The sequence below is a fragment of the Peromyscus maniculatus genome, chromosome X, assembly GCF_049852395.1.
Source record: "Peromyscus maniculatus bairdii isolate BWxNUB_F1_BW_parent chromosome X, HU_Pman_BW_mat_3.1, whole genome shotgun sequence".
Lineage (NCBI taxonomy): Eukaryota > Metazoa > Chordata > Mammalia > Rodentia > Cricetidae > Peromyscus > Peromyscus maniculatus.
Genome location: NC_134875.1, coordinates 132134670 through 132147766, shown reverse-complemented (window position 1 = coordinate 132147766; position 13097 = coordinate 132134670).

Here is a 13097-nt window from a genome sequence, read left to right as displayed (position 1 = left end):
GGCTTGTCCTCCCAATCCTTTTCTCCTTTAGCAGCTTCCTAGCTTCCATCCCATCTCTAAACATTGCCCACAACTACAGACCTCTGCCTTACGATCTCCTCTTTGAAGTCAGTTACTTATGATTTGATGCTATCTACTGGCACTTACAGGTGGATGTCATTCATTTCTGAAACTCTAAGCCTAGCCATTAGTTCTGTATTTCCAGCTCCTGGCAGAACATCTACTATGTGAGTACCTACTTTTACTTCCACCCCCTGGTTCATTATCTTGTCTAAAACAGACAATAAAATATTGAATTGCTTGATATTTCTTCCCTACCCTTCATCTTCTCTTTATAGCTATAGGGAGCTCATCCTATAGGCTGATAATTGTCATCCACATTCATCCTGATTGAATCAGGTCCATCTGTAACTGATCTGGGAGCTCATCCAGGCAGCCAGCAATCACCCAAGAAAAAGGTACTGAGTGGAGAACAAGAACATTCTGGAAGAGAAGTATAGGCAAAAAGATCCACAGAGCCTTGCTGCTCAGATCTCCAAGCTTACTGCTGTTCCACCTTGCTTCTCCTCCTCTCCTTTCTAAGCCTAGCTTCCTTTTGCATTCTGTAGAATATTCTGTTCAAAGATTGTTTTTGCTGCCTTGAAAATTCTGAATGAATCATTGCATTTGACTGCCCTTCCAAACTTTCCTCATGATACCTTTTCTGAAAAGATCAGCCATGACGTATCTCTCAGGCTATGTTCCCCGACTCTGTACTTCCTCATTCTTCATGTCCTACTCCTCTTACTTCTGAAAACACTCCTAAGATTTTAGATTCTCCTTTAGAGAACTTTTATCACCTCCAAATTGGGCTCATCTATGCTAAGCTCCACCTGTCTAATCTAGCATTTCTTTCTCCCTATTTTATTACAACATTGCTCAGTCAATGTTTGAGGACTGCTGGTTGTCTTTTGTTCTTACTAATGTTTAAGACCTCCATTTTCTTAACCAACCTATGTATTCTAGTCTTGTTCAGATAAATGAATTCCACATATAAACTTAACTATCTCCCAATGTATCTGCCAGCTCTAGTTACATAACAAAGCATCCCAACTTCTCGTGTCCAAAAGCAATTTCCATTTTGTGTATTTGGCTCTTGACTCTGTGGGCTGGCTGGGCATTGACTCTGGTCTGAACTAGCTTGGCTTGTCTCTTCTGGGTTTGACCAATTATCAGTAGTCAGCTGGTAAGTTGTCTAGATGGTTAGGAATGGTCTCCCTCATATGTTTGGTGGCTGGCAGGCTGTTGCCTATGATGCCTTGATTCTCTTCTCTGTAGCTTGTTTAATAAGTGAATTGAGGCTCATTTTACATGAGGATCTCCAGGTTCCAAGTACAGCCAGGACACAATCTGCAAATGCTAGGTAAGTACTTTTCGAATCCCTGTATGTAATTCACTTGTTAGTGGCCCATTGGCTGAAGCAAGACACTTTTAAACACTCACATTCAAGGGTTATGGAAATAGACCTCTTCTCTTGTGTGTGCATGCATGGATACGTGGTACATATGTGTATTCACATGTAGAGGCTAGAGGTTAATATCAGATGTCTTCCCTTATGTTTTGAATAAGGTTTTCATTGGACCTGGAAACCACTAGTTCAGCTAGACTGGCTGGACAGCAAGCCCCAGGGACCCGCCCATCTCTGCATCCTAGTGCCAGGATTCCAAGTATGCATTACTGCACCTGACTTTCGTATGGGGTCCTCATTCTTGCACAGCCAGCACTTTACCCAGTGGGCCATCTTCCCAGTCCCTAGACCTCATCTCTAAATGGGAAGAGCCACAATGCCACATCTCAAGAAAGTAGATGTAGAAGGGGGAATGCATTGCTAGCGTTCTCCTAATGTGCAGGGTCTCATTAGTATGCTTTTCCTGTCCACTGCATCATGGGAATCCTCGGTCCTTCCTCCAGCGCCTTTTCTCAGATTCTTCTTCCACGTGTTAGGAGTAATTTTTTGAACTCTGCTCTAAGGGGCCTCTAACAACCATCTCTCTGCCATTTCATCTCTCTGCAGCCTCACTGACTTTTTGCCATTTTCTGATCATTTCTTGAACTTATGTCTGTCTTTTGAGTTGAAATACAAGTTCCCTGGGGAATGCTTGTCTTATGTTTAGTTATAAAAATATATTTGCACTTCTTACATAGCCACTCATTCATGTCTAGTGCCATGTTCAGCATCTAGGAAGTAGCATATGCTATGTGTTGGTTATTTGCTATAGAAGAAGCAAGTATCTCACAATTTCTCTAAAAATACTTTTTTTCTCTTCAATCCTTTGTTTTTTGTTTGTTTATTTTTTGGTTTTGTTTTTTTTTTCAAGACAGGGTTTCTCTGTGTAGCCCTGACTGTCCTGGAACTCACTCTGTAAACCAGGCTGGCCTCAAACTCAGAGATCCACTTGCCTCTGCCTCCCAAGTGCTGGAATTAAAGGCGTGTGCCACTGCCAAGTCAATTTTGTTTTGTCTTCAACCCTTCTTAAGTTAAAAAAAATACATGCATGCCCTCAACACTCCTAACAAGCTGGTTGCAAGAGCTCAGATGGTTTCGTGAGCTCAGCTTTCTGCCTAGGGAGAACTACAGCCCTCCTTAAGGAATGTTCCACCTAACCATGGTGAGTTCACTACTTTCCTCATTGTGATTAAGAACTGTCTGACAGCAACAACTGAAGAAAGAAAGGAGGATTTTTTTGCTCACAGTTTCATTCATTCATGATACGGAAGGCATGGTGCCTAGGGTGGCCCCATCTATAGGGGCAGGAGCATATAACAGCAGCAGCTGGTTACCTGGTGGCTGACCAGGAAGCAGAGAACAGGACTAGAAGCAGGGCCAGGCTCAATGACCTGCTTCCACCGGCTCATCTTTGCCAATGATACCTCTCGTTTGGGAGGTTCTACAACCTCCAAAACCATCACCATTAGCTGGGGACCAAGTGCTCAAACACGTGAGCCTGTAGGGGACATTTCAGAGTCAAATCATAACACTTGGGCTCAATGGAAACTTGGATTTTCTTGAATGGTTTTCTTTAGCCTTCTCACCACATGCCCACTCCTAAGAATCCTTGACTCTGTCTTTGTTGGCTCAACATCATGCTCTCTGGCTGGCAATCCACATCTTTCTCAGTCACAACATGCCCCTTCAGAAAATTCCACCCCAAAAAAGTGGCAATCGTCTAAGCATCAACAGTGACCTTCCAGTTCCTATGATGTGGGACAAGATGTGGAGATAGCCTTTCCTGCTGGCGATAATCTTCCCTGAGATTGCTCTTCTGTGCTGAGGGGGGCTTTCTAAGCCAAATGTTAGCTTACAACCTGCCTTCCCAATGCCTCTGCCCCAGCCAGATTGTCTGTTACCTGGACTGTCTTTGCCTTTTCTGAGTTGCTTAACCAGGGCCCTTTGACATTGGAGCATATGTGTCTCTTGGGTTGTATGTGGTCTACTATTAGAAATGCATCCTGAAACCTGATAGTATCCTCTCCTTTCCCTGTCAGGGAATTTGAAGAGGAGTCTAGGAAATCCCAGTCATACTCAGCTACTGATTTTGTTTATCCTGTTCTCAAAAATAAAAACAAAACCAAACACCAAAACAGCATTTAACTTCTAGACTGTTGAAGGGACATAGAATTATGGCCAAAGCTGAAAGCTGTTCTACTGTCTGAGAACCTGACATAGAGAGCTCTTTCTGGTGCTGTAAAACAATGTACTTCTGGAAAGATGGAGAAGGGTGGATGGGGAATGTGTGTGTGTGGGGGGGGGGGTGTGGGTGTGTGGGTGTGGGTGTGTGTGGGTGTGTGTAGCATAGCAGATTTTGCAGTCTAAGAAACTCTTCAGCTGTGGGACAAGATTTGCATGCCCTTCTGTGTCACAGAGACTGGTGTGTTTGCAGCACGTCGTTGGGGTGCCTGCGTCTCAAATCACTGGCTCTGTGCAGCCTTGATGAGGTGCCCAATTTACATATTCTCAATTTAATCTAAAGTAGGTACTAATTGATTACTGCTGAATGTCTGCACGCTCTGATTATCTGTTCAGATCCTGAGGGGGATGGGGGAATAGCAAGGGATCTTTCTTCTATGAGTAAGACTTTGTTTTCCCTCATCTAAGGAACATTTATATGCTAGGCCTGGGAGGCTCCCCAGCCTCTCCTCACCTTCAACCCCAATTGCTGAAGATAAATACCACCCAATCCAGCACTAGTTCATTTTATGTTGTATTATAAACTACTCTCTATTCAGTTATTCAGCATTTATACAAGCAAATATTTCAGACACGTGTCTGAGTGTATGAGTGTATGTTATTTTTATATACCTAAAAGCAGGATTCCATAGGACTTGGGGGCATGGATTCTGAAGTTTGTTTGCTGGTATAACCTGGGATCTGCTATGTATGAGCTGTGCAATACTGGGAAAGTTGTTTGACCATCTGTAAAATGGGATTAATAGCAATCGTACCTCCTAGAGTCAATACAAAGATTAAATGAGTTCAGACACATAGAGCAGCCAGCTCAGCATCCAGTCACTGAATAATGGTATTCCTTCAAAGCTCTGTGGAGGGCTTGATGGAGGAAAGTTGCCAGGATTGTGAGGAAAGCTTCTCTTCCCCTGACCTACATCATTTCAGTTAGCAAGACTGACAAGAGGTGGTAAGCAACATGTAGATCATGGGACAGTTGTGTATTGCTAGCCAAGAGTCCTCCAGAAGGCCTTTCCTTTCTACTAAGAATAAGGAGCAGAAACTAGGAAAGGGAAGCTAGGTGTGGTAGGTCTAAGAACAGTAGATGCCACATGCATGCTAGGCTCTGTTGGTACTGGCATTCAGTGCTGAGTGGCTCCATCCAACCACTATCAAAACCTTGACTTTCCACTTCCCTCCCATACATGAACTGCTGGTCTGATTTTGTTCTTGTTATTGACATGTAGGAATGACATGACCTGGGAAATGTATAAAAGACTTAAGTGTTTAAGTCCATGAGGCATCAGAGCAAACACACCATGCGGACATACCCACAAGTGCTCTGCCACCTTCTGCTCCCTTCTGGTCACCATCCTCTCCTTGCTTCAGACCAGCTTTCTAACTTTGAGACTGTGCTACTCTCGGTGCTGGTCTTGGCTGAGAGAAGCTCAGGGATGTTGTCTTGGAGATGTGTCAAGGTCAAGCATAATGGGACATGTTGGGACATTATAATACCAGCCAAGCTCCTGAGCCATGTCTTCATTAATCCACTTAGGGCTGACTTGATGTTTTCAATGGAAATACCATTCATGGCTGCTCGTCACAGCAGCCAGAAGGAAGAGCAGATGTGGCCTTCTTGTTTCTCTGGGCAAAATTCTAAATTTTTTCATAGTTTGCTAGATACTCCCTACCTTGGCAAGTCTGGTTTCTGGGGCTTTTACGAAAATGAGTATATTAGTCCATCAGGTATCTTAGAAGTCTAAAGATTATCCAGAAAAATAACTTAGCATGGAATAAGTGGAGTGAAGTCTCTCTGTATTTCCCTCTCCAGACTTCAGGACCTTAAAAGAAAAAAAAAACGGGGAACAAAATATGTATTTTTTTTCTAGAACATCCAAGACTGTGAAGTGGGAATTTTAACCACCCCAAATGGCATTCCCTTAAAGGAACTCAGGGAAAATAGCAGAGTAACTGTCCCTGTCATTTATTGCTGCATGTCAGCCCTCTCCAGGCTTAGTATTTTATATATATATATATATATATATATATATATATATATATATATATATATATATATATATATATATCAACCAACCGAGGCCTGGAGGTCAAGAATTCAGATGGAATATCATAGCTGTGCCTTGTTGTGTCCCTTGATTCCTGGAGCCTCAGCTGGGAAGATCTGAATGGCTGGAGGCTAGGATCATCTGGGAGCATCTTTGAAACACAGCTACTGCCTCAAATAAAATGATTCTGAAGGCTGGATGCAAATAGGACCAGTGACAGATGCCCTACAGGGCACTTCCTAGCAATGAGGCTAGGTTTCTGAGAAGGAACCTAGTGCAAAGGGAACCCGCAGAGCAAGTATCCCAAGAGATCCACATTGAAACTGCATGGCATCTTCTAACCTGGCACAAAAGTCAGGCAACATTATTTCCACAGCATTCAGTTAGCTACAAGCAAATCACAAATGCAAACCCTGTTGGATGGACACTAAACTCTACTTGCTTCTGTTCTAGAAAGGCCTATCCCACTGCAGAAGGAAATGAGACAGCTGAGACAGCGTGAGATGCATCTGTGATTCCAGCATATAGGAGGCAGAGATAGAAATATCGTTCATGTGAGCTTAGTCTGGGTTAAATAGTGAGTACTAGGCCAGCTGGGACAACTTCCTAATATTCTGGAATACAAGGCCAACCTTGCTCTGTGCCCTGCCCTAACATGTATTAGTTGTTAATCACAGAGCAAACCAGAAGTTGCCGAAGTGGGAAGTTTTTTCGAGCACTCCGTGTCATTTTTCACATGAGTAAAATTAGTGTCTAACAATCCTGACCTATGGTGTTAGTGTGAGAATTCAATGGTGTAACTATGTCCGGCATTGGTAGAATATCTAGTGTGTTGTAAATGCCCATAAATGTCACCTTTAACTAAGACCCCAGGAGGTAAGTGCTCAAGACCTAGGACACATTTCCTTAGATCTATCCTAGGTGAGGATGTGACCCATGTAACCCCCCTGTCAAGGTGTAGAACAGTCCAGGAGCCACCAGCAGCCAAGAGGGACTGAAAACACTAAACACTCTACAGTTTATCAAACTCTTCACTCCCACCCTGCATTTAATATTCCGAACAACTATGAAAGCACACCAACTCCCACTATACAGATGAGGGTTAACAATGTGAGCTTTACCCAAGGTCAAACAGAAAGGAAGTGGCAGAGCAAGGCCACATAGCCAGAGTTCCATGTCACAGCCCCTTGTTCTTATCGACTTTACTATCTCAAGGATATTGTGAAGCTACCAATGGGAAGTACAATTTAATTAGAGTTTAATTAATTTGGAAAGTGTCCTGCAATCCTACCAAAAGGAAGAAGAGTTAAGAGGAGAAATCTCCAGTAACCATGGAATGTCATAGCAGGCCAAAAAGGTGACCATCAACTATGAGAGGGGAACCTAAAGTTATTACTTCTCTCCAACGTGCTCAAGAGCATCCTTTATAATGCCCAATTTTGCATTTCGAATTCCAAAGCTAGTCATTGAGCTAAATGGTACCTTTGGCTGTGAGCATTCAAGATTCTGATGTCTTAAACCCCCTTCCTTCTGTATCTTCCTTCAGATTTTAGCTTAGCCACATTAGAATGCACAAAAGGGCACTGGAGAGCTGGGCAGCCAGTAAAGCTTTTTCCAAGTAAGCCTGGAAACCTGAGTAGGGTTCCTGGAGCCTATATAAAAGGAGAAGAAGACGACCCACTCCCCAGGGTTGTCCTCTGACTTCCACATGTGTGCCCCCGACATGAGAGAGAGAGAGAGAGAGAGAGAGAGAGAGAGAGAGAGAGAGAGAGAGAGAGAGAGAGAGAGAGAGAGAGAGAGAGAGGTGTAATAAAATGAAAAATGTAAAGTTGAGAATGGTAGGAAAGCATTTCAAATCCTGCCTTTCTGGTATTCTCCATTTGTGTAACAGGAGGAAAGACTGTGCTTTCATCCATTTTTGGAAACAAACCAAAACACCCATAAATATTCAAGCTTATAATATTGACTTAAAGCTCAGTTAGAGCCCAGGCTGCAGTCAGCTCCTGATTATCCATGTGTAACTTATCCATAGCTAATTTTAAAACTCAAAATTACTTCCTTCTAAGTTGCAGCACACCCTGGGCCTTCTCAGTAGGAGTCGACTCAGAGCCTGGAGAGATGAGGCAGAACTCACATTTCCCTGACAGAGCATTATGTGACCTCAGAAAGGCTCAGGGGCAGATCTCAGTCTAGCACCCAGAACCACATGATTATTTTATGAATCCAAGATGAAGCACACACGTTGTTTGTTGTTTCCAAATGATGCTTGCATGACGATAGTATGATGGTCTCTCTTCATTGTCTACTTGACTGGATTTGGAATCCTGTAGGAGTCACACCTCTGGATGTCTCCAGAGAGATTTAACTGAAAAGGAAAGACCCACCCTGAATGCAGGGGCCCCTGTCCTGCAGCCTAACATCCCTCCCTGAACAAACAGGAAGTGAGCTGAGCACCAGCACTCATCTCCCTCTGATTCCTGACTACAGGTGCATTGTGAGCAGCTCTCTCACACTCCCTGCTTTCACCACCAGGACTCCCCCCCCCCATGGTAGATGGTACCCTCAAACTCTCTTACTTCCTCAGTTGCCTTTGTCATGACAACGAGAAAAGCAACAAATGTACACAGATGGTCTCTGAGGGCAAGGCTCCTCCAAAATTCTTTTGGAAGTTTAGTCTCCACACCTAATGGAGCTGGGGTAGAAACTTAGAATTGTGTATCTGGAGGAACTAAGGCCACTACTCGCTATCCCACCACCAATAAAGTCCTGTAAATGAATTGCCTAGCGAACTATGTGGTTCCTTGTTCTTCTTTTTTTTTTATGCTAGACCTCACGATTTCTATTTCTACAAGCTAGATAATCCTCCTGACCACCATCAACACCACACATGCACAGCCTTACAAATGATATGTCTCTGTACTCTGCTTACTCCTTGCCTTAAGTTCAAGACTCCAACTGCAGGCTTGTCTAACAGAAGGAAGCAGGAACGGTGGAATGATGGCAGGAAAGGTTGTTAAATTGAGGATAAAAGGTAGACATGAGCTCTGTACCTAGTGCCAGCATCGTAAAGAGCAGATCTACCTTTTGTTCAGAGGATGTCTTGAATTTGGAGAGGATGGGGAAAGACTCTTGTGAGAACAAGGGTTTCATAAATTCTGATAGATACTATGAAAGAAAATGGAGAGGACTTGATAAGGTCAAGGGGGCAGGGATGGCAGAGGAGGAGAGTCCTCATCTCCATCTGGGGCAAGAGTTATATGGAAATGTTCTACTTGGTGCTTAAGCTAAAGTATATTATGTCATAAGAAACAATGTTTAACGTGGTTGCTCAGGTCTCAACAGGTGTAGAAGTATTGGTTCTATGGGCCAGATTGATCAAAAGTTCGGCAGCATTGAAGGGCTGACCTGTAAACCCAAAGGGTATTTATATCATTATTTGCCTGGGAAAAGGTATCCTGTGTTCTTAGCAACTTCTTTGCTGTCTTTAGAACCCAGCCTGGTTTTGGTTACACAGTACCTGTGCTGTATGCACAGAAAAGGGTAGTTCGGAAGGCATGATACCATAGACGTTGACCAACTCTGAACAAGTATTGACCTATCTGGGAACCACATGTGTCCCTAGGTAGGAACAGGTCCCCTGGAATGGCCTTCCGATGAAAAAATAGCTCAGTGATAATTCTGTCTCAGAAAAAATATGAGAAGTTAGTTAAGAGAAACTCCTCCTAGCCTACCCATGTGTTTGTTTATACTCCCTCTGGTGGTTGACACAGACCTGTATGTCCTGTCCTTTTGGCCTGAGAAGCAACTACTCTACCCAAAAGTCCGGAGCCCTGGGATTGTGGCCTTGCCCATGTGTACTAAGGCCTGAAAGTTCAACATGTTTGGGTTTGGGTTTGCACTATCTATCATTTACGTGTTTGGAAACCCATGGTTTAAATTAACATACATTATTCTTTTGCTATCTTATATGCAGTTTGTGCTGTATAATCTTGTTGAGCTCCATAAACCGTAAACTTCACATGTCCCTGTTTTCAGTTAGCCTCTTCTGAGTTTTAAGAAACAACAACTGAATACAATTACTTTAAGTTACCATAATGGAATACAGATAACCGTGCCCAGAAAATGCTTTATTGGATAGGCCCTGGAAGCTACGGGGTTGACAGAAGATTCTAACAAATACACTGAGCTATAATCCCCAGTATGTAATCAGGTTCTAAATCCAAAGTATATAGCCTTCAAGAGGATTTGGGGGACTCAGTAGATTCCCATCTTGGTTCCATTCTCTCTATATATACTACCTTCCCATGGAGTGCTCTGAGTTCCAGCTTCTGCTCACTCATGTTTCTTTATCCTTTACTATGCTGCCTTGCACAAGGGCCATCTTGTCCAGTGTGAGCGCTCCCTGTACAATCTCCTTTCAGCTTTAACTCACTTTGCAAACAGATCCTTTCTCTTGGTAACCTCCAAGTTTCCATTTAATGGAAGGGGTCTGTATTCAGCTGTGGTGAGATCTATCAGTGCGGGAACATCAGGTCAAGGGTTAGCTGGCATAAGTCAGAGGCCTAGCTTAGCCATTGGTCAGCTCTTCTTTGAATTAGCCAAGGACATGGCCACCAGTGTAACTGGAGACCATACACTCCATGATAGAAATGTGAAGTCCTCTACTTTCTTTTTTTTTTAATTTTTTTCTTTCTTTTTTGTTTTGTCGAGACAGGGTTTCTCTTTGTAGCTTTTGTGCCTGTCCTGGAACTCACTCTGTAGCTCAGGCTGGCCTTGAACTCACAGAGATCCGACTACCTCTGCCTCCTGAGTGCTGGGATTAAAGGCGTGCTCCACCACTGCCCAGCTAAGTCCTCTACTTTCAACTACTGGTAAGAGCTCCCTAAGCTTACATACACTACTGGGAAAAGCGAATACTAGATAAGACCCTTATTTCTCAGACAGCCTGCTGCAGCCTGTGTACTAAGCAGCACTATCTCCTATGCATGTCCTGTGATACAGCTTTACCCACCTATTGTGTCTGAAACTTGAGGTTTAACACTCTTCTTTTTTTTTTAAACTTCTTTATCCTTTGCTCAGGCATCATTGGTTTTTGTTTCTTTGTTTTTATTGTTTTTATGCATTCGTTGACTGCATGCATATAAGTGCATTACTTGTGTGCCTGGTCACAACAGAGGCCTGATGAGGATGTTAGATTCCTTGGAACTGAAGTTAGAGATGGCTGTAAGCCACTATCTGCATGCTGGGAACTGAACCTTGTTCCTTTCTGCAAGAGCTCTTGATCAGTCCCTCATTTTTTTCTGCTACGATTTGTTTCTGCTTGAATTTGTGCTTGGTTGGCAGGCCAATGATCTCAGTTTTGCTGAACCCAAAACAACGTTGACAGTGAAGTGTTTCATTCAGGAAGGTTCATTCAGAAAAGAGGAATTATGCAGCAAACTTCAAATGAAAAAAAATGTGGTAAGTGAGTGGGTACCTGAGATGCTGAGACCAACTAGAATGTAGGTGTCAGTTGAGATATTTCGCCTTTTATTTCTCTTTCACCAAAAATATTAGAAAACTACTTTGGGGTCATCTGAATAGAGGACAAGTAGATAGTTTTCCAGGCAGGGCTTGAATTTGGATTTAAAAATCTACACTACTTAGTGGTTGTTCTAAGACTTTCTTAATCTTAGAAGAGAAGAGGAAAGCTGTAAAAATCCTTGATGGATTCATTCATATTGCTGGAATGCTGAAACCGAAGAAAAAGACACTATTGTATTTATCCTTCGATTGACCAGGCTACCATGCCTCATCCATGCAGTCTCTTGTTCATTGATCTGTTGAAAGCCTTCTGTAAGATCAGCATTGTGGTGGGGATATTAAAATGAAGGAGGAGGTTAGTTAATTTTCCATTGCTGTGACAATATATGAGAGATAATTGAATTAATAAGGGAAGAGGCTTCTTCTGCTTTGTGGCTTCAGAGGTTTCAGTCCCTGGCTGCTTGAATCCACTGCTTGGGGCTATAGCCAAGACAGTACATTATGGTGGGAGCACATGGCAGATGAACCGTGCTTACCTCATGGCAACCAGGAAGTTAAGAAATAGACAAGAAGGGGCTAAGGCCCCAATACCATCCCTAGGACAAGTATCTTGCACTAGACTCTACCTGTTAAAGTTTCCATCACTTTCCAATAGTACCAAGTTGAGCACAAAGCTTTTAACATACAGGCCTTTGTTGAGCACTCATGATCCAAGCTACAGAAAAGAGGTACTACTGTTCACAAGACACTTAAAATGCAGTGAACTCGACAAGTGAAAAGGAAATGATGATGGAACATCTACCATGAGTTAAAGGGAGACCATCATCTGGCTGTCCTCTCATGGAATGTCCTTTCTGTGTATTATATTTCACGAACCATCTGGTAATACTGTCCGGACACCAAGACCTCACAAGCAGATGACCCTCACCAAGCTCCCTTAAATGAATGCTCATGTCTTGGTGATTATGTGGCATTCTCATCAGCTTTTTCTCTTAGGATCTTCAAAGGAAGACATACCCATGGGCTAAAGGGATCTTTCCTGAAACCAGAGATCATTCCCAAAAGGATGAGTCCATAGGGACTGGAATTTCAGGAGAAGCCTCAGTCAGGTAAGAGTCAGCTGGACCTCAAGGCTTGGAAGCATTTGGACATGTGAAACAGGAGGCTGGGAGGTAGATTTTAGAGACACTAAACAAAGCAAGAAGTCCAAGAAGAGAGAGAGCCCTGGGATAGGAAAAGACAAGGTCTTCAGAAAGCAATGCACACATTTCAGGCCATGTCCCTGCTGATTATCCTTCACCTCCCGCCAGTGTTCCTCAGGGAAATGTCAGGAACCTCCTGAATTAGCGTGCCTGGAGGCATGAGGCAAACCAGGACCTCCATGAGCACCACCTGGGACCTGTACTTCCAATCAGAATGGAAAAAGGAGTTAGAATTTAAACTTTTATGGGCATGCTTAAATTTGAGATCCCTAGGTCTAGTCATCAGTGAGGCATTTTGTGAAAATTTAATATGGTTCAACTTTCCACGATCCCCAAGAAGTGTGTCTTCCAATGTCATTCTTGGGGATGCTAAATATCTATCACCTGAGCCTTATTACTTGATCTCTGATACCTCCCATAACATTCCAGAATCAGGCAAGTAGTCTAGGTCAGAGAGTAGCAAACTTCTATAGTCAGATAAGATATGCATACTGACCACTTTATAGGCCATCCAGTCTTTATCATAGCTACTCTGCTATTGAGCACAAAATAGCCATAGAAGATATTTAAACCAATCAGGCTTAGCTGTGTTCCCATAGAACT